Source organism: Tamandua tetradactyla, chromosome 9, assembly GCF_023851605.1.
Source record: "Tamandua tetradactyla isolate mTamTet1 chromosome 9, mTamTet1.pri, whole genome shotgun sequence".
NCBI lineage: Eukaryota > Metazoa > Chordata > Mammalia > Pilosa > Myrmecophagidae > Tamandua > Tamandua tetradactyla.
The window spans coordinates 54,997,743-55,020,144 of record NC_135335.1 but is presented as its reverse complement, the minus strand read 5'-3'; the positions used below and the strand labels follow the sequence as shown (position 1 = coordinate 55,020,144).

General features: G+C 40.9%; 2 long non-coding RNA genes across 2 annotated transcripts in view; both read left to right on the top strand.

The window, feature by feature from the left end:
• Positions 1 to 5,284, top strand: part of LOC143646108 (uncharacterized) — a 30,780-nt gene extending 25,496 nt beyond the window's left edge. The window contains exons 3-4 of the long non-coding RNA XR_013157291.1: positions 4,786 to 4,885; positions 4,998 to 5,284. This is a non-coding gene — a long non-coding RNA (uncharacterized LOC143646108). The remainder of the gene's footprint in view (positions 1 to 4,785; positions 4,886 to 4,997) is intronic.
• LOC143646107 (uncharacterized) overlaps positions 1 to 7,620 on the top strand; it is a 33,277-nt gene extending 25,657 nt beyond the window's left edge. The window contains exon 2 of the long non-coding RNA XR_013157290.1: positions 7,125 to 7,620. This is a non-coding gene — a long non-coding RNA (uncharacterized LOC143646107). The remainder of the gene's footprint in view (positions 1 to 7,124) is intronic.
• Positions 7,621 to 22,402: the final 14,782 nt, after the last annotated feature.

The following is a 22,402-nucleotide window of genomic DNA, read 5'->3' as shown; positions in this document are numbered from 1 at the left end:
TATAAAATCCTTCTTTACATAAGAAAAGTTAGCTACTGTTAAGCTTTATAAAATCCTTCTTTACTTAAAAAAGTTAGCTACTGTTAAGCTTTATAAAATCCTTCTTTACATAAGAAAAGTTAGCTACTGTTAAGCTTTATAAAATCCTTCTTTACAATACTTCTTCCTTTTCAATCTGTATTCCCTTTATTTCTTTTTCTTGCCTGATTGCTCTGGCAAGTGAAGAGTAACAGGGTGACAGTGGCCATCCATGTCTTTTTCCTGATCTTGGAGGGAAAGTTATTCATCCCTGAGTATAAGGTTGGCAGTGGGTTTTTTTAATCTATATGCCTTTATCACGTTGAGGAAGTTTCCTTCTATTCCTAGTTTTCCACATGTTTTTATCAAGAAGGAGTGCTGTATTTTTCCAAATGACTTTTCTGCATCAGTTGAGCTGATCATGTGGATTTTTTCCCTTTCATTTTGTTAATGTGGTATATTACATTACTTTATTTCCTTATGTTGAACCACCCTTGCATACCTGAGATAAATCCCACTTGATCTTGGTATATAATTCTTTTAAACTGTTGTTGGATTTGGTTTTCTGGTGTTTTTTTTTTTTTAATATTTTTGCATCTATATTCATAAGAGATATCTGTCTGCAATTTTCTTTTCTTGTGGTATCTTTATCTGGTTTTGGTATTTGGCTGATGTAGATTCATAGAATGAATTAGGAAGTGCCCCCGCCTCTTCAATATTATGAAACAGGTTGAACAGTATTGGTGTTAATTCTTCTAGGAATTTTTAAATAAAATTTATCAGTGAAAACATCTGCTTTTCTATTTTGGGGAGGTTTTTGATGACCAATTCAAATCTCTTGTTACTGGCTGTTGAGGTCAGCTATTACTTGTAGAGTCTGTGAAGATAGCTTGAACATTTCTAGGAGTTTGTCCATTTCATCTACGTTATCTAATCCCTTAGTGTATCCTCTTATAATCCTTTTTATTTCTGTGGGGCCAACAGTAATGCTCCCCCTTTCATTTTTGATTTTAGTTATCTGTGCTCTCTTTCTCTGTTTTTCATCAGTCTAGATAAGAGTTTCTCAATTTTATTGATCTTTTCAAAGAACTAACTTTTAGTTTTGTTGATTCTCTCTACTGTTCTTTTATTCTCTATTTCAATTATCTCCACTCTAGTCTTTGTTATTTGCTTCTTTCCTCTCACTTTGGGTTTAGTTTGCTCTTCTTTTTCCAGGTCCCCCAATTGTGGGGTTAGGTCCCTGATTTTAGAACTTTCTTCTTTTTTAAAGTAAGCATTAGAGATATTAATTTCCTCTCAGTACTGCATTTGCTGCATCCCATAAATTTTTGTGTGTTGCATTTTCATTTTCCTTTACTTCAAGATATTTCCTGATTTCCTTCATGATTTCTTATTTGCCTCCCTTGGTTAAGAATGCATTGTTTAGTTTCTGTATATTTGTGAATTTTCCAGTTCTCCCACTATTATTGTTTTCTAGCTTCATTCCATTGTGGTTTGGAGAAAATAATTGAATTATTTCCATATTTTTTTATTTTACTGAGACTTGTTTTGTGACCCAACATATGGTCCCTTCCTGGAGAATAATCTATGTGCTCTAAAGAAAAATGTGTATTTTGCTGCTATTGGGTGAAGTATTCTATATATATATTGGTTAGTTTTATTTGGTTTACAGTATCCTTCACAATTCCAACCAACATTCAAGCAACTTTCTTTGAAGAAATGGGAAAATCCAATAATTAAATTTATATGGAATAAGGGGCCCAAAACAGCCAAAAACATCTTTAAAAAGAAGAAGTTGGGCGGGCCGCGGTGGCTCAGCGGGCAAGAGTGCTTGCCTGCCGTGCCGGAGGACCCCGGTTCGATTCCCGGCCCCAGCCCATGTAAAAAACAAACAAACAAACAAAATATAATAAAAACAAGAAAATGTTTAAAAATGTTTCCCTTTCTTCCTTCCATCCTTCCTTCCTTCTCTGTCTTTAAAAAAAAAAAAAAAAAAAAAAAGAAGAAGTTGGAGGAGTCACATATCCCAATTTTAAAACTTATTGTAAAGTTATAGCAGTCAAAACAGCATGGTACTGGGTGGGCCACAGTGGCTCAGCAGGCAGAGTTCTCACCTGCCATGCCAGAGATCTGGGTTTAATTCCCAGTGCCTGCCCATGCAAAAATCAAAAACAGCATGTTACTGGCACAAGGATAAATATTAGACCAATGGTATTAAATTGAGAGTTCAGAAAGAGACCCTAATATATCTGGCCAATTGATTCTTTCACAAGGAGGCCAGGTTCACTCAATTGGGAAAGAACAGTCTCTTCAACAAATGGCACTGGGGAACTGGATATCCATATGCAAGAGAATGAAGGTGGACCCCTACCTCATTCCACAGACATAAATTAATTCAAAATGGACCAATGACTTAAATATAAGAACCAGAACTATAAACTCCTAAGAAAAAACATCGGGAAGTCTCTTCAGGACCTTAAGTTAGACAATGGTTTCTTAGACTTGACATCAAAAGCACCAACTACAAAAGAAAAAATGGATAAATGGAACTTCATCAAGTTAAAAACCTTTGTACATCAAAGGACCTTATCATGAAAGTAAAAAGGCAGCCTGCCAAATAAATATTTGAAAATAAAAATATGGTAAGTATTTAATAACCAGAATTTATTTTAAAAACCTATAACTCAACAACAAAAAGAAAACCAAATTTAAAAATGACCAAAAAACCTGAAGATAACAGTTCTCCAAAGAAGATATACAAATGGCCAACAAGCACATGGAAAGATTCTCAATATCATTAGCCATCAAAGAAATGAAAATCAAAGCCACAATGAAATGCCATTTCATAACCACTAGAATGACTACTATTTTTAAAATAACAAGTGTTGGAGAAGATGTGGAGAAACATGAACATTCATTCACTGTTGGTGGGACTGTAAAATGGTGCAGCTGCTATGGTAAATAGTTTAGCAGTTCCTCAGAAACTTAAGTATGGAATAACTCTATGCTCTGGCAATCCCACTTCTTAGATATATACCCAGAAGTATGGAAAGCAGGGACTCAAACAGATATTTTCACACTAATGCTTATAGAGGCATTATTTATAATTGCCAACAGATGGAAGTAACCCAAGTGTCCATCAATTGATGAATGGATAAACAAAATGTGCTATATTCATATGACGGAATATTATGAATGAAAATTTATAATCCTTGAAAAGTTAACATGGATGAACCCTGAAGACATCATGTTGAGTAGATGAGTCAGACACAAAAGGACAAATATTGTATAATCTCACTGATAGGAAATGATTAAAATAAACAAATTCATAGAGTCAGAAACTAGAATACTGATTATCAGGAGCCAGGGGTGGGAGTAGGAAATGTGGAACTAGTACTTAATGGGTGCAGAATATCTGTTTGGGGTGATGGAAAAGTTTTGGTAATGGATGGTGGTGATATTATTGAGCCAGTCTGAATCTGTGGTAGACCCCAGAAAAGTCATGCCCTTTGATCCTCATTCAATATTGCTGGGTGGGAGCATTTTGATTGTTTCCATGAAGATGTGACCCACCCAATTGTGGGTGGTAACTTTTGATTAGATGATGTCCATGGAGTGCGTCTCCACCCACTGAAGATTGCTTGCTGGAATCCTTTAAAAGAGGAAACATTTTGGAGAGAGTTCCTTTTTGGTAGAACCACAAGAAAGCCAGCAGGCACCACCATGTTCACCCTGTGCCCTTCCAGCTGAGAGAGAACTGTTTAACATTGTTGGCCTTCTTGAACCAAGGTATCTTTCCCCGGATGCCTTAAATTAGACATGTCTATAGACTTGTTTTAATTGGGACATTTTCTTGACCTTAGAGCTATAAACTGGCACTTATTAAATCCCCCTTGTTAAAAGCCACTCCATTTCTGGTATATTGTATTCTGGCAGCTACCAAACTAGAACAATTGTGAATGCAATTAACACCACTGAATTATTTGTCTGAATGTGGTTAAAAGGGAAAATATTAGTTGGTAGGTATGTTACTAGAATAATTAAAAAAAAAAAAGAAAGAAACAACCATAGGACTGTACAACACAAACAGTGAACCCCAAGTAAACTATAGGCTAAAGTTAATAGTACATTTGATAATATTCTTTCATCTACTGCAACAAAGATACTGTACTAAAGCAAAATATTAATAACAGGAGCAGGTATATGGGAATTCTGTATTTTCTGCATGCTTTGTCTGTAAAAATACAACTTCTATAATAAAAAAAGAATCGAAGAGTTAATGAAAAGATTTTCAAACTTGATCCCTGGCTGGTAAGCTTGCCTCTTAAAATATTTTAGACTACTTGAATGTCATGATATGACACATGTATAAGGGAAATGGAAGCATTAAGGAGCAATGGCATATGAGCAATATAGTTATTGAGTGTTGAGAAGCAACTGCTCCATAGGTCTCCCACATTTTGAAAAGCACTCACTGCCTTCATCTGGGCTCTCTTTTCAAAGGTAGTCAACAGCTTTAGAAGATAAAAGTTTTTTTCTCCCTCCAGAGCCAAGGACAGGCATGCTTACGGTCCATTATTAACATATGTGGGTTCTCTAAGCTCAGGGATGGCTCTCTTCTAATGCAACACATGTGTGTACAGGTGTTGCCTGACCCTCTTTACATCTCTTTGTGGGAATTTGGACCGAGGCATGTGCAAAAAAATACTGATTCTCTGGCAATTGCTGTTACTGTGAGTAACAAACTGTCCTTTTTCTCTGTCCCAGGGATCTTCTGCCAGCATCCATAAAACTGTGCAAGTCAACTTTTTAGTTTGAAAAAATGGCAAAATCTTGGAGCCTTCACAAGTCTTGACACTAAATTTAGGTAGTGTGACTATCAGTTTAGGACAATATGATATCAGGTGGGTAGATGACACTGAAGTTAAACCTGTTCAAGCAGAGGCTGCCTCGATGTCTGCTCTCTGCTTTTTCCATAGAAATGGAGTCAGGCATTGGTTATCCAGAATGAAAAGTACACTTCAAGTTCCCTTGTAAACTAACTTCTAACTGATAAGATATAAATGAATTATTGAGTGACGACATCTCATAAAATTATTTAGGAGAGCTGGTATATACATTTTTCCTCTTCCTCAACCTCTTTCACCATTCTCCTGCATGGAACATGGATGATGGTTGAAGCTACATCCTGAACTATGCTCAGCAACAAAGAAAGAGAAGGATCCTGGATCCCTGACATACCTGGGCTAGGACTAATATAGACAAAATAAAGAAACCTTGTTTAGGAAACAGTCATTTTGAGTTTTTTGTTATTAGCAACTGAACATGATCCTATGTGATCCAGCACTTGATGCCAAAAGTGGAGACCTACAAGTGAAAGACCCTAAGCATGGACCTAGTGCCTAATGCCATTCAGACCAGCCCTGGTCACCCTGAGTAGGAAAAAGCTTCATCTGCATGTACATCACCTTTCTCCCCAGTCACCTTCCACAATAACTGCCCCCAAGCTCCCACTTAGCTCCCTAATGTTGCCCAGAGCAGGGCTTCACCCCTGCCAGAATGCCTCCAGGTTCGCTACAGCTTTAGATCTTTTTCTACAGCAGCGACTGCCACATACCACAGATGTATTTGAGTATCAGATTTTGGAAGAAGCAGCTCCCACTACTGGGGTTTAAAAAGACTTTAAAAACTCAGTCTAGAAACACACTCACAGAGGTTTTACTTCATGACCCTCTAATGGCAAGACATCAGACATAAGGAAATGGAAAAGATGGGTTAGAGCCCAGTGCCCCTCAAAATCAGCCAAGGGCAGCTAAGTAGGTGGCCCATGCCCAGCTTCAGCTGCTATACAAAAAGGTTTGATTGGCCAACCTGCTCCAGTGCAGAGATCTTCTGTTACCCAAAGGGAAACCATGAAATTTAAGAGCATCATTTATTCTAGTAGCAACTTAATAGTGCCCATTTCTCACCCACCCACTCATCCACATTACCCACTAGCCGCATTCCATCTAAATCTGGTTATTTATTCACTTGTTCAGTTAGCAAATGCTTATTGATCTCCTACTGTATGCCAGGGAAGACCCTACTGCACACAAGAGTAAAAAGAAGGATTTAGCATGATCCACATTTGTAATGGATGTAGGAGCCAGTGAAATTCAGGTTCACCCAAGAGAGAAACTCAAACATGACTATTTGGAGATAATCACTTACATTGAGCAAAAAGGAAGTAGAAGTTTGAGAGGGAATCTGAATTCATCGGAGGGATTTCTAAAAGTTACAGTTCAGGGACAGTTGTATTCTGCAACTACCGTCACAGCACACAGTTTATGGAAACAAGTCAATTTCTGTGCTCTGTTGGTTAGCAAAAACTCCTATTAAATGCTTTTAATAATAAACATTACTAAGTCTCAACAATGGTACCACAGCTGCATGATGCTTCAGGTATAGATGATGTGGGCTATAAGTAAGGCAAATTCAGAATATAGTGCCTTTTAGAAACAGAGCTTTATGATAAAATCTGAATGTCTACAGTTCAGTTAATAGTACTATACCAATGTCAGTTTCCTTGTTTTGACAAGGTATTAGGGTTTTGTAAGATGTTATCAAGAAGGATCTGGGCTTACAGTACACCAGGTGATTTCAAAATGCAAAGTAGTTTAAAAGCAAAGTTTATTTTTGTTCATAATTAGATAGCCAAAGGTTGATGTATGCTGACTTGGGTTTGGGTGCTCTACGAGGCTATCAGCGGCCCAAGGCCTACCATCCCATCTCTCCACCCTTTGCTTCTTGGCACTTTTCCCTCCTCCTTGTGATATCATGCCTGCTGGATAGTAGCTACAAGCTTCAAATCAGCATTTAAGTCAAAAAGAAGGGTGAAGGGGAAAAATGGGTCACATATGTTGCCTTTATCAAGAAAACAATGTTTTTAAACTACGCCCATTATTTGACCTATCTCCCTTCTCCTGCCCCTTGAAACTTGTGGCTCACTTCTAAGGAATAGAGACTGGCTACCAACCAAACTATGACAAAGGTGATAGGATGGCACCTCTGTGCTTGTGTTACATAACATTGTAATTTCTGTCTTGCTCTTGGTCTTCTTGCTTTAGGGGAAGCCAGCATCAATGTCTCAAAGGGACTCTATAAAAGTCCATGTAGAGAGGAACCGGATCCTACAGCGAAGAAGCAGCACCAACAGGCCATCCTGGGAGAGGATCCTCTAGCCCTCTCAAGCCTCATGACCACAAGCCATATGACACCTTGACCACAACAACCTTACAGCACCCTCACACCAGGACCTCCCAGCTAAGCCACTCCCCAGCTCTCCACTTACTGAAACGGTGTGTCATTTAAGCCACAATGCTTTCGGGTAATTTGTTCCACAGCAATAAGTCATTCACACAAATTCCAAAGGCCAGAACAAGGTATTGTGCCCAGAGATACTGTCAGAGAAGGTGATGACAAAGCTTGGCTTAGACCAGAGATGCCCTCCCCTGGAACAGACCTTCCCTGAGATCAAGGAACTTCACTCATAACCAGTTGGGATTCTGTTTACAAGGAAGTGGAGGATGGAGAAGGAATGGCTTTGGGGAGGCAAAAATAACACAACAACAACAAAAAAAAAAACCATGCATCTGCCACGCATAATAAAAAGAAAATAGCAAATTAAAAAAAAAAAATGCAGCTCCATAGTTAGAACTGTGAGTCTGAACATAATCTTGTCTGAAGCAATCATACACCATAGGAGATTTTTTTCTTAAATAAAATTAATAACACAATTTTTAGACTCTTCCAGTTTACTAAAACTTGAGCGTGCCCTAATAGGATGTTTTTTCTTTTCTGGCTATTAAAATAAATGTACCTGTATTTTACTAGGACTGACTTGCTGACCCAAAACATTAGAGTTAAAAGAAAGTAAATATTTGGAGAGAGGCACACATGGCACTGGGCAAGGCGGGTCATCTAGTCTTTCTTACACTGCTGAAGTCATTTGGCGAAGGGCATAAAATGAATAAAAAAAAACATTCTTATGTTTATTCTAATGCTATTAAGGCAAGCAATTATTCTTAGTGATTCATGATAAATTATAATACCTGGATTTCAATTAAAGCACCAAGGAGTGGCAAAACATTTTTAGAAGACTGTCTTGGTGGCCAAGGCTATAAAGAACATGGAAACAGGGTGGAGAGGAATTTCTTGGAATGAAGTCCTGGGTTGGGGTTGCTAGAGCAACAGAAAGGGGCAAGGGTCAGTGGCCCAAGTCAGGGGTGGCCCCAATCTTCGTCCAATCATGCCAAGGGTACATCCTTGGGAGGTGTTAGTGCAAAAGGATCACCATGACACATCAGTGATCAAGGAGCCTCGGTCCAGCCAGTGTCAGTGAAAAGGCTACTTCCAGGCACACCGCTCTGCTCACTGCCTTTGACCAGGAGTCCCAACACATAATTACATGTCCTAACCCTCCACTGATATTCCACCTTTAAGAATATAACCCCCAAAATACAGGCCAGGAAAGTGCTTACATGAGAGTTAAATATATAGTTTTTGCTACAAACTCATACAATAAATATGGCTTGGATTCATGAATATTTTTACCAAACCCCACTTGTGAAGAAAAACTGACTTCAGAAAACAAGTCAGATGAATTGTTTGATAACGAAAATTATTTTAAAGTTGCTATGCTATGGTGTAACATTAAAAAGCAATTATTTGAAAAGGAGGAAAATGAAAAACAGCAATAAGTAATAAAATACAATCATAATAAATTAATTGAATTAATAAATAAAAGTATAGAGCATGTTTAATAATGGAACATCAAAGAACTGTACTCCTAATTTATCGCTAATTCCAAGTCTTTATTCTTAAGAATAAATTTTCAACAAACTCTTTCTGTACAGTAATTTTACAGGTAGAATTGTGTTCCTTTTAAGTGAGCCCAAGGCAGCCAGAGATTGTCATAAAACAACACCCCAGAAGGCCATTCAGTTGTCACTGGGCATCTCAGCAAGCAGTCCCTCAAATAATTACCAATTGCAGCCATGCTAAATCCACTAAGACTAGTCATTTGGGTGCACACATGTCAGGCTACGAAAAGCTCCAACTCCCAGAACAAGGGGATTAAAGATTTCCTTAATGCTTTAATCAGCTCTAAATAATGGTAGTTCTTGGCTTCAATGATTTAGAGTCTTAATGCATGACAAAGGTTCATTAGGCAGGAGAGTCAAAGCACTCTAAATCCAGCTCCAGCCAGTCTGTTTCCACCAAGCCAAGCTGTGCTGAAATCAGAGAACAGCTCAACACATTTAGGAAAGGACCCTGCAACTTCAAAGCACATTTCTTCCTCTGGACACCAGGGCTGGCCGTGGCCCAGAACTTCTGGGGCTGAGCTCATGCTGGTCATGGTTCAGAGGAGCCCCAGAGGCACTCACACAAAGAAAACTTCACTGTATCACAAGAGGGACCAAATGCCTCTAAAGCAAGATTTGAGTGAAGTTGCTTGGGTCTTTTGGGGAGGCTAGAGGAGGCAGATATCTTAAGATCCTGTTTGGGTCAAAAGAGGTTGTAAGAGGGGGTGCTAGGATAGCTCAGTTGTAGAATTCTCGCTTGCCATGTGGGAGACCCAGGTTTGGTTCCAGGTCCATGCATTCCCTCCCCCATCCCCCCCAAAAAAAACACAAGCAAGCAAAAATTCAACAAATTCGTGTTGCAATAATGGGCTATTCACATGGAAAAATAATGAAATGTGACCCCACCATACAGTATACAAAAAAAAAAATGTTGGTAGACTCCCCTTGGCAAGAACAAATGGCCCTCCAGTGATCTTAAGACATGAACGAGCTTCCAGAAACATTTTTTAAGACACAAATTTAAGTACTGCCCATTTAGAGAGGCACAGATCATCCAAAGGAGGAGATGCTAAAAGGTGGTTTGCATAAATACAAACAAGCTAAAGCCTGTAAAGGCAATTTGCATTTACATTTGAATGAATCTTCTGAGAAGGTTCAATTCTGATGAAGTGATAGAGGCCTTACTTATCAGAGGGAGGCCATCCTTGTGTGCCTTCTCTTCCTCAGGTGTCACAATGAGCATGAATTTTGTTTCCTCTTAAACTGGGCCTCATTTGTCCCTCTGACCTCAGGGTGACACCACTGTCCTGATCACCCACATATTGCTTGGAGGGCTGAACTGGGGAGACCTAAGGGGACAACTGAACAGGGGAGAAGTCAGCTGTTTGTTTACAGGTACAAGAGTGGTCTTAGCTGATAAGTATGCCTTTTACTGTGCCCTCCGCTTCCCTGCCACCCTCAGGGAAAAGCTCTTTCCCCAGAGCTTCTTATTACTCTTGGTGACATTTTCCATAAAGCCAGCTCAAAGTATTGACTTCCATTAAACTGCACCCATGTGGAGTCTCTGAGTGTGTCTGGCTCCTCAGCTCCTGGGCATCAAGTTATATATAGGAGTCAGAAAGAGGACAGATGCATCCACAGACATAATTTCTTTAGCTGCAGCTCATTCCCTGTGGGTTTGGTGAAAGGACAGGAACAGTTTTCAGAGAGTTCAGAGACATTGGTTTACCTGAATTTATTCTCTAGGTTTATGGGGAGAGACACAGTGATATCTCCTGTGCAGGGAACAGCTCAGCCCACTAGTGGGGAAGTGTGCTTTGAGATGGTGGGACTAAATGGCAATGTCAAGCTGGAACCCTCTAGGTCAAGGGCCAAGTTCATGAAGAGAGCAGCCAGGAGTAACAACATGTCATGTGGAAAGCCATTCAGCTGCCAGGTGGTGCTGTGCCTTCTTCCAGAGGATTACACGTGTCTTAAAGGAGATAACAGACCAACTGTCTGATTCCAAAAAGTGATTTCACGGCCTCTTTCTTACCTTGGCCTGTTGAGTGGCTGAGATCCCCACTGTCCTGCCCCTTTAGAAATGAACAACTCAAACAATCCCTCATTTAGAAACTTGCAGACCATTCATCATTTCCATTCTTATCCTCAGCAAATCTATTTGGTTCTACTTTCAAAATACATACAGATTCTGCCCACTAATCACTATCTCCTGATCCCAACACCCGTTGTTTCTCACCTGGACTCCTCCTTTCCCTTCTCTCTGCTCCCATTTCTGTTCTCTGCAGAGCAGCTGGAAGGACCCCGTTAAAATATCAGGATATAGAATGAGCTGAGACTCAGCATCAGGGGATTGAGAAAACCTTCCCGACCAAAAGGGGGAAGAGTGAAATGAGACAAAGTGTCAATGACTGAGAGATTCCAAACAGAGTCAAGAGGTGATCCTGGAGTTTATTCTTATGCATTAAGTAGATATCACCTGGTTATTCAAGATGTAATGGAGAGGCTGGAGGGAAGTGCCTGAAAATGTAGAGCTGTGTTCCAGTAGCCATGTTTCTTGTTGATGATTGCATAATGATATAGCTTCCACAGTGTGACTGTGTGATTGTGAAAACCTTGTGTCTGATGCTCCTTTTATCTACCTTGTCAACAGATGAGAAGAAGATATGGAATAAAAATGAATAATAGGGGGAACCAATGTTAAAATAAATTTAGTTTGAAATGCTAGTGAACAATGAAAGGGAGGGGTAAGGGGTATGGTAGGTATAAATTTTTTTCTGTTTTCATTTTATTTCTTTTTCTGAATAGATGCAAATGTTCCAAGAAATTATCATGATGAGGAACATGCAACTATGTGATGATATTGTGAATTACTGATTATATATGCAGAACAGAATGGTCAAAATAAGAATGTTTGTGTTTATTTGGGGTTTTTTGGTATTTAAAAAAATAAATAAAATATCAGGATAATTTTGTCACACTTCTCTTCATAGACTTCTGGTGGTTTCTTGTTGCCAGCCAAGTTAAAGGCAATGTTCTTCCAAAGATTTACAAAACCTCTTACAATCTGTCCACAAACACACCTGCACACACACACACTCACGTGCACATGCACAGAAACGCACACCCACAAGCACACGCATAATCATCACTCTGCTATTCTTTGACCACATTGTTCCTGTATTCATCTGTACACCAGTTACACTGGCTATCTTGCTTTTCTACAAAATCCCAGGAATGTGCCCACCTCAGGCCCTTTGTACGTCCTTCTTTCCCACTTCTGTCAGGTCTTTATTTCAATAAGTCCTCCTGACCTCCTCGAGGACCTAAATTGAATCTCTCCACATACATACTCCTAACCCCTTCCTTGGCTTCATTTTTCTCCTTTGTGCTTCTCACCACTCACAGTCTGTCTTCAACTTATTTGTCCTGTTTGCAGTATGCCTGCCCAGTGGGAATGAAAGCCCCCGTGGGCCAAAAGGTTTTGGTCTCTTCTATTCACTACTGTATCCCCAGCACCTAGACCAGCTGGGGTATTTAACAGTTCGTTGCCTCTCTGTCCCAAATCCACCCTTCAACGTCTGCACTTGATACTGGATCTGGCCCCCCTAAACATTCTCCTCTCCCAGCTGGCACCAGGTTAAGCATTGCCAATACAAGGCACTGGAGGGACACTGCAAGGAGAAGAGGGTCATCTTCTTGCTTCCTGCGGGCTTCCCACTCGTCTTGTCCTGCAGTGGGTGGCAACCACTGGTGTGTGGGAAGCCCCCCAGCACTTGTCTTCTCACACACATCAAGCACCCCAGCAGGTGACTTCATAGCAGGTGTTTCCAGCACCCAGCAGGCAGTTTCCAGCTTGCTTTTCCATTTTGCTCCTTCCTGAGGTGCTCTGCCTCAGCACTAGAAGTATTGGCTGCACTGTTCTCTGATGTCCCCAATTCTTTAGAGTTCTCCTTACCCCTCCCCTGGGAGAAGTTAGTAGTTTTTATGCTAAATATTCACAGTTATGATCATTGTGTGACTTCTATCTCCCAACAGGACACCGACTGATGAACTACGGTTTCCCACACAGTAGCCACTCATTGAACATCTGTCTGAAAGAATGGATTAACTATTTTTAATCTTACAAACACTCTCTACCCACCAACCACAACTCCCCCTCCCCCCATCCCCTGCTAACTTTTAGTCTATTTTCTTTCTCTGCGAATTTGCCATTTCTGGTTCCTTCGTTTGAGTATGCTTTAATTGCTTTTACTCACCTTGGCTCATTATCACTGAAAGTTCATAAATCACTTAAAGCTCCTATGTCAGCCTTGTATTTAATGTGCTCCATTCCTAAAGTGGAGAGTAAGAGGGCAGTCACTGGGTAACTTCTCTGTGCCTCTCACTGTGAGAAGTGACCCATGGTTATCTCACTTGATCTACAGCTCTTTTGAGGTTGGTATTTTTTGGTCTCCATTTTAGATTGAGGAAGCTAGGGTCTAGAAAGGTTAAACAAATTCCCCAAGGTTACGTATGAGTAGGCGGCTGAGTTTATCTTCAACCCATTTCAATATGCCATGCTATTTTACACTCTGCAACTCTGCCCTGAGATGACAACCAAAGGGCAAATCAAATAGCACCATAATAGCCATTCCCAGATCTTCACAAATGGGACATATACTCACTGTGTCCACACAGCTAAAGAAAGTTCAGCCCTAAGAGAATAACTGTTACACGTGTATAGGTATAATCACAAATAGGGTTAATACTCTGGAGTAAAACAGGGGTGGGAAGAGGGCACCTTTATTTTTACTGGAATACATCCACATTTACTGGAATACATCCACATGACCTGCTGCCATCTCTGCCCTTGACCATGAAGTTGGACAGAGCTCTCTGAAACTCAGACCTTGGGCTCCAGGTGGTATTTGTGCAGCACCCCACCCCCGTGCGCAGCATCAGAGCTGGGGAATGTGGAGTTGAGTGAGTGTGACTGCTTTGAGGTTTGTGGACCTCCTGGACTTATATAAGCAGTTCCCGGCCCACACTGACCTCAGCCAGCTGTGTGCTTTCTCCTCCAAGACAGGCGAGAAAGACTTCAGTTCTGCCACATCACAGCACCCCTCAGCCAGACCCTAGCATAGGACAGAGACATACCACCTGCTCACCACTGTGGACCATGCGGTCCCTGCCTCACTCTAAATGCTGTGCACACTTGCCCCCTTCTCCTCAAACTCACCTTCCTTTTCCTTTGCATGTTCCTTTCTCTGCAATTCTACCCCTAGGAACCACTGAGCCCTTCAGCAAATGGCTCTTCTCTTTGGGCCTCCATTTCTTCAGCTGTAGGAAGAGGGACTAGATCTAAACTCTTCCCTGATGTCTTCTACAGCTCTAAGAATGCTATGATTCCAAGTATAACCAAAGAGCTAATGTCTTATGTATCTAGAAGTTTGTCTTTATAGGTAGGTAGAGCAAAAGTCACCAAGTGATGTCATGAAGATATTTCAGTAATTTAAAGATAAGACACAGGGTCAGGTCAAGAGAGGGGCATGGTGGGGAGGTGGGGGTGAGGGACGGGGGGAGTGCCGCTGATATTGGCAAGTGATCATGGACAAATCTCTTTTTAAATTGCAAACAAATGTACCTATACAAAGTGCTTTGAAACTTACTGATGCCCTAGCCATGGCATTTTAAAATTCGTCAGTAAGGGTGTATTCAGCAGACTTGTTTTTTGGAAGGAATAACTCAATCTTGTCATGCTTTAGAATTCTCTACATGACAGCTTGTTCACACCAGACATTCCTTTCAGCCTGTCCTACAAAGCATTGCTCATGGCCAAAAGCGTCTTATGTCTCACCTAAGGGTATCTGCGTCATTATGTTCTTACGTCTGAGTACCAGGAAATTGAATCTTAGAGCTAGCTGCTCTCTCAAGCAAAATGTGAGCTACAGATGTGGACTCTCAGAGAAAGCAGTGCCTCTAGGGCTTTGGCAATTTGTAAACAAGGTTTCACAACATCCCTTTGAAGAAAATCTTCCAGTACTGGAACAGCCCAGGGACCAATTATTGAAGAAGTGCTGGGTGAGAAGTTCAGAGAGTCCCAAAAGCTTCCTCGAACATGAGGTCACAATCTGCAGTATCCTCATCACTCAGGGATGTGGAAACACCTTCCTCTCTCTCGAGCGATCTTGAAATACTCTAGGCAAAAGAAAGATGACAACATCAAAAGGCTATTTTCAAAGGAAAATTTTACAAATTTTGGAAATCAGATACAAATAGAAATAAGATGCTTTAAAGGACATTTGCCAGATCTTTGCTTATGAAGACCCAAAGATAAACAAATACAACCTTTACTCAGTAGCTGACAGGCGCAACCAGTGCAAAAGCCAAGATGCGTTAAACAACCCAAAATTATAATAAAGGAAATTAAGTAACAAAAACAGGCAAACCTGACTCAATAGAAATGGGAGAACAGCCAGTCAGGAAAAAAAAAAAGGATCATGTGTTTTCTTTTCAATGTTTGGAGCTACTTACTGTTCAGCATTTATTTCATCTCTTGCTGGATCTTGACTCTGCCAACTTGAAGCAGTCACTCAGGAAAATCTACCGACCTAGTTCCCTTGAATATGGCCAAGAACATCAGGATTTGGGCAGTGACAGAAACCCAGCATGAACTAGCTAAAGCCACAAAAGGGGTATATTGGCTCACCCATCTGGGAAGTCAGTGCTGGATTTCAAGTGCAGCTCACTCTAGAGGATAAGATTGCATTGTCCGATGCCCACTTCATCGCTTGCTGACTCAATCTCTGTGGACTCTGTACCACTTTTGTGCAGGTCTCACTGTCCCCCACTTTGATCAATGTCCCCATGATGGGGAAGACTCCTCTGATAGCCCCAGCCTACATGCTGGTGGGTCACATTAGTAGAGCGAGACCCACGGCTTCCCATCCAATTCCAGAAAAAAGTCCAGGGAGGCTCTCCAGTTGGCCTGACTTTGGTTAAATGACCCCCATAGTAGAGGCTATGCTTTTATTTTCACAGTCTGATTCATGTCCCCAGTATAACACCTGGGTTGGGGTGGATGACTGCCAGTCCCATGGGACACAGGGGGCAGAAAGAGTTCCCCAAAGAAGAATGCCAGACAAATTAAAGAAAGAGAAGTCTGCTCAGCCAGATGACTGCCCTCCAGAGAATCAGATAAGAAAGAAGTGTGGGGTCTTTCCAGGATCCAAGAGGAGCCTGTAACAATACTTCACGGTATTTTAGCTCATTAAAACACTGAGTTATTGAGAAATAAATGTCCATAATTCTTAAAACTCATCAAAATCAGCAAGCAGAAATATGACCAGTGTGTCCACAGCCAGCACCAGAATTATTTTGTGAAGTGACTCTGGCTGAATCCAGCCCACAGGTCCTCAAGTCCACTTTCCATGGTCAAAGCTGAAGATGAGCACAAAGCTTAAACAGTGTCTATGCCGGACAAGAGAGGCCATGCCCCAAAGTCTAAGCCACTCAGTATGTGTTCCTCATGTCAATCTGATGTAAGCATAAAGCTCTGGGCTGCCTCAGTGATTCTACCATCTCAACATATCACTCCCTGGTCTCTCAGACATGAAAATAATGAGCTGAAGAAGAATACCGATGCCTAAAGGTTTCATGTAGAAGAGAAGCTCACTGGCCTGCATGGGCACTGGGAAATGCAGGGGAGCCCATAGATATTAGGCAAGCAGTAAATGTCACCAGCAGAGCATCCCCTGAACTTTTCACTTGCCCAACTCCCTGTCATAATCATTCTGTTTCTAAGTAAAAGGATGCAGAAAAGAGAGGCCATGTGATAAGCAGACTTGCTAGAAACCTTTAGCCTAAGAGGAGAGAAACTAAGAATATGTTTCTCCAAAGCTCTAAAGCTGTGATGAGTATCTTTCTAATGTTAAAGACCCTCTAAGTGAACAGCCTTTCTTTATTTTTCTTACATCATCACCTTTTCTCAATGAATGAGCCTATGAACCAAGCACATCACCATCTCTACTTTGGCTTCCACTATGCCTTTGAGTTGTTTTTTTTACCACCATATTTTAAACAACATTGACAATCATCTTATCCTGCAATTTCCCAGGAAAAAAACAGACTTGATCAACATGTCTCTTCTCTTAGTGGCCCCCCACACATCATTCCTCTATTAGCATTGCCAGGAAAACTAGGCATGGAACCCAGGTGGGTCTGCTATTTGTTTAGAATGTGCATCAACACAACGTAAAGAGAGGAGAGCTCACTATTCTGCCTTCTGGGCAGGGGTCACCCCCAAATTCCAAACCAAAACTAATCTTGGTCTTACCTAGTACATGAAATAGCCAAGAATCCTCTAAATCTAGAGGATTCTAGATCATAGGAAGTTTAGAGAAGCAAACACCGCCAGTCCCGGCATTTCATACATCAATTTAAGACCCTGTGGTGTCATGTAGTGGACAGCTGTGGTCACCAACCCTTAACACAACTTTGAATCCTACCCTGGCCTCTCGTGAATCGACTTCTCCATCAATGGCAGAAAAATAAGGGGACAAAATCCCCAAACTTCCTAGAAGAATTAGCGTGAGCAAGGACAAAACATTCAATATCTTGGAAATGCCTTAAATCATATAATGTAAACTTAATGAACAAAAGTTATCTCTAAGAGAATTAGTTGAGTAACTGAATCGACGTCCTTTGTAATTTCCAGCCATTCTCCCCCATGTCACAATGGCGCCTGTTGCCCTCTCCTGTTATTATAGCTGAAGGCTTCGGAAATAGCTCAGCACTGTTAAAAACAAAAAGGTTCACGTGGAACCCGAAAGAATCACTGCCAAGTCATTTGAGCCAAATTCAGGCTTTATTAAAAGACAGCCCGTGAAGCCATATATTAAAAGAAAGACTTTCCAACCTAAAATTGTGGAACTGTAACCCGTACCAAACTTTGAAATCTGTTCTACAGCTACGTATTAAAATGTACTTTGGCATTTATTGCTTTTTTTGCATATATATTTCACAATAAAAAGATGCTTTAGGGCTGTGAGACAGGGGTTCAGTGGCACAATTCTCACCTGCCATGCCAGAGACCCGGGTTCATTTCCCAGTGCCTGCACTGGCAAAAAAAGAAGAAAAGCTTTAAAAAAGGCTTTCCTTTATTTTTAATTACCGGGCTTTGATGAAAAGACTGCATTGTTCAGAATTTAGAAATAGCCCATGGCGCTACCACCGTGACACCAGGATTTCACCGGACCTCCCCTTGCCTCTGAAGCCCAGCCTGACTCCAGCCCAGGGAAGCCCCAGTGTGGGGCCAGCTGCACCAAGAGGATCCTCAGTGGTTTCTCATTCTAGGTTAGTGATTCCAGAGCCTCTTTTGGAGACTTCCTCAGGGTGTTTCAAATCCTTTAAAGCAAGTGCACATTTCTAGAAATCAAAAGGCAATAGAATTTGTTCATATTTATGTGAACTGCAGAGATGGAATATTCTGCTTCTTGGGCGCCGCCACTCTGCTGGCAGCTGGGTGGCTCTGAGATCAGGTGGAATGGTCTAGCCACCGGCTCTCCGCAACCTCCCAGGAAGAAGGCTGAGAGGGGCAGAGCAGACAACAACTGGTACACAGTAAGCCCTATAAGTATCTTGGGCTATGACCATTAAATCTACACATTAAAATAATTTTGAATATTATGGCTCTATAGGATTGATTTGATCATACATAAACATGATGAATTTGTTTTAATCAATTGTATCCTCTGAGAAGAGTTCAGCCTCTCCAAAATGCAAAAAGGTAAATGTGTATTATACATGCTTAACTTATACATGCTTACATGTACAAGTTAAATAATTTGCGAGTGTTACGATTCGCTTTATTTTTTCCCAGGATGGTGATTTTATCATTTCCTGTCCTGCTCTCACAAGAAGCAGGAAATAGAAGCATCCTTTTGCATATTTAAAATAAAACAGATGTCCTCTCTTCATGCTTTTGGGTGTGCTTTTCAAAGAGACAGACTCGCCGTGGTTGTTCCCAGACTTTCTTAGGAAGGGCCTACCCTGGCATCAGAGAAGGAGGGCCAGGCGGTTATGGACTAACAGCTGCTCCCTGGTTGAGTCTTTCTCTGATACCTGGAAGAAGCGTCTCAATTTCTTTACACCCCAGCTCAAAATGAAGGTTTTGATTAGGTTAAATCCATGGCTCTACATTTACTTTTAAATTGTATATGGCATAGAAAGTGCTGATCAAAAAAAAACAGAAAAATTCTAAAGCTTATACACATTTGTAGAAGAATTCATTCATCCATGACATGAATATACAGGAGGCATGTAAATGGAAGTCTGTGAAAAAGACTTGGTTAGTTTACCGGTGAATAGAATTTCTTAAATGTTGTCGACCAACTGTTCCTCTGAGCTTTGATTGTAGCCATCTTACATGTGAATGATTCTGGTGCTTACATATCACTTCCCTGGAACATTTCTTTTAAATATCAGTAGCAGAAAGGCAAAAATAAGAAGGAAACTACCTGGCTAAGAGATTTCAAATAGGGTAGAGAGGTCATTCTGGAGGTTACTCTTAGGCAAGTTTCAGCCAGGTGGTGAATGTTCTGTGCCTCAGTTTCCTCATCTCTAAAATGAGAACATTAGGACCATTCTCCTAAGTTCATTGTGACGGTTACCTGGATTAATGTTTGTAAACACCTCAGGCAGTTGCAGAAACACAGTGAGATCTATTTCAGTATTAGCTGCTGTTATTACGGTTACCACCAAAGTACTCCATCTAACCATTAGTGATGCTGGCCTCACTCGCTTGGTCACAGGAGGAGTCCTAACATTTGTGTTTAAGTTCTTGACATCTTTAGTTGAAACAGAGGTCAGTACTCAAAAGTAAAACCATTCAATAAAAGAGACGAATTTGCATCCAAATTTTTAATTTAAATGTGTTTATTAAAAGAACTTTAAAGGCAAATTAGGTCAAGTATGTGATTTAGTGCAGAGATCAAAACAGTGTGGTCCCTGGGCCAGATCCAGCCACCATCTATTTCCTTATGGTCCACAACTAAGCAGAGCTTTCATGTTTTTAAATGGTTGGAAAAAATCAAAAGTAGATTAATATTTCATGACATCTAAAAATTACATGAAATTGAAATCTCAATATCCATAAGTTAAGTTTTATTGGTGCATAGCCATCCCTACCCATTTACATCCTGTCTGAAGCTGCTTTGGGGTTTCAATAGCAGAGCTGAATGGCCTCGGAAAATGTAAGCTGACAAAACATCCAGAACACACTGACTTTGTTTCTTTACAGAAAAAGTTTGCTGACCCCTTAATAGTCCTTTCTTAACTTGATTCTCAATTTTCCTTTATCCACTTTCACAAACTGAAAAAAAGGTACAGACATTGAAGAACTAAGGAATAAATTCAAGAGACCCAGCTTTGAAAGTAAGAATACTACAAAGCACTAGTTGAAAAAGAAAAAAGACCTTCAGGCCAACTCATGATCCCCACTTGTTTAATTTCTAATGAAAACTAATTTCCAGTGGAATCCAAAAGGAAAAATGTCAAACTATTTTTAAAAAACATGGATTAAAAGGGCTTTCTTACCTACGTGGTCAGCCTTTTCACACATATGTCGGGGTTTTATCTCCCCATCTGATGTATATATTCATGAAACCTCAGGAATAAATCTGATCAAGACTGAAACTGAAAAGCACTTTGAAAATCCTCCTTGGATCTTTTTCAAATCAAGTGTCTAGCAAATAGAGGCTGTTTTTAAAATATATATATATATATATTTATAGACATATTCTTCTGATTTTTTGGTTTTCTTCTTTCAAAACATCCCCTGGAGTTACCACATATCATCCAGACAAGTTCTCTATCTTCTGCTGATCTGTACAAGCATATACGGCCTTCCCGTGTCCTTACATATGCTTTCCACGGTGTTTTGTTTTTATCTTTAGGGCTCCGTGAAATGATAAGGAAACAATTCCTAGCACACTCTTCAGAGACTTGGCACTCATTCCAGTTTATCTTTACCTCTGAGCGCAGCACTGCAGCTGAGGTCCAAGCTGAGGCTGGGACCACTCACTGGGAACTCATACGTAGGCATCTCTACAGTATACAGATGAAAAGATTTTTAAACAGACCCATTCTCACATTTTCAGTTAAACTAGGGAAACTGAGGGGAATAATAATTTCAGTGGTGAAATGTTATATTTCATCCCGTGAAAAAGGATCACAGGTATCACCATTAAAATTAAATGCAATCTGGGAGGGCCGTGGTGGCTCAGCGGGCAAAGTGCTTGCCTGCTATGCCGGAGGACCTCGGTTCGATTCCCGGCCCCAGCCCATGTAACAAAAACGGAGAAACAGAATACAATAAAAACAAGAAAATGTTTAAAGATGTTTCCCTTTCTTCCTTCCTTCCTTCCTTCTATCCTTCCTTCCTTCTCTCTGTCTTTCCTTTAAAAAAAAAAAAAAAAAAAAAAAAAAAAATTAAATGCAATCTTGTTTAGTTATATCTTAGGGCTCTAGCATGACAATACAGCAAGTTGTGGAAACTTCTCGCATCAAAAGTACCCGCAAGAGGATCAGACTGTCAGAAAGCAGCTATCACCCTCCAGTGGCCCATGAGAAACAAAACCCCCACAATTTCTCCTTGATGCTCTTCTGGAGCCCCCTTCTCTCCCCCTGAGCCACCTTTCCTCTTTGGTTACATTTCTCCAGGCACCTATCCTCCCCCTTCCTCCCTGGTTTCTGGTTATTTTCAGAGCCTGACATTGAAGTCCCTCACAAGTTTGTCGCCTGAAGGAGGAACTTTCAGTTCTATGTAAAATTCAGTTAACCCTCCCATTGTGTAAAGAAGGCTTTCCTATGTGCCCAGATTTGATTAATAGTAATTTATGACTTTGTGTCATATGATAAAGCTAATCTGAGCTTAAGTGTTCATGGAAAGGAATGACTTCACCTGTCTCCCTCCATCCCCATCAATGTGTCCCATTTAACAAGGGCTTCAGCCTCCTTTTACCAGCCCAGATGGAACAGAGGCTACTTTGCACCTCAGTTCCAAGCCAGCAGGGAAGGAGATGGAAGGCAGGAAGAAGGACAAGCGCAGCAGCTAAGCTTAAGGAGAAGTCAGCTCCTCCATGGAGATGCTTTCCTATGGAGAAAAGCAAGAACCTTAACAAAAAATGCACACAGGCCATGATGTCCCATCATCCCTTGTTTCCAAAGTGCACAAGCAGCTCAGGAATGATTCAGACTTGGAAACCAAGGGCTGCAAGACAGGGAAAGGATGGCAGTGAAAGGCTGCAGGCAGCATGAGGATCCCCAGCTCAGTCAGCAGAACACTGTATCAGGGTCTGTGCCATTCTATGCTGCAAGGCCACAGCCAAGCCCCAGTGGAAACAGCTGACACAACCAAATGGGCTGGGCACGTTCCTGTGCTCTTCCCACACTGCAAAACTTCACTGGGAAGAAAGATACTGAGGACAATCCCAGGGCAACCAACTGTTTGTGAGGAAGCTGGCGAGTCTCGTAATTTCAAATCTTGTTGATGCTGCCCA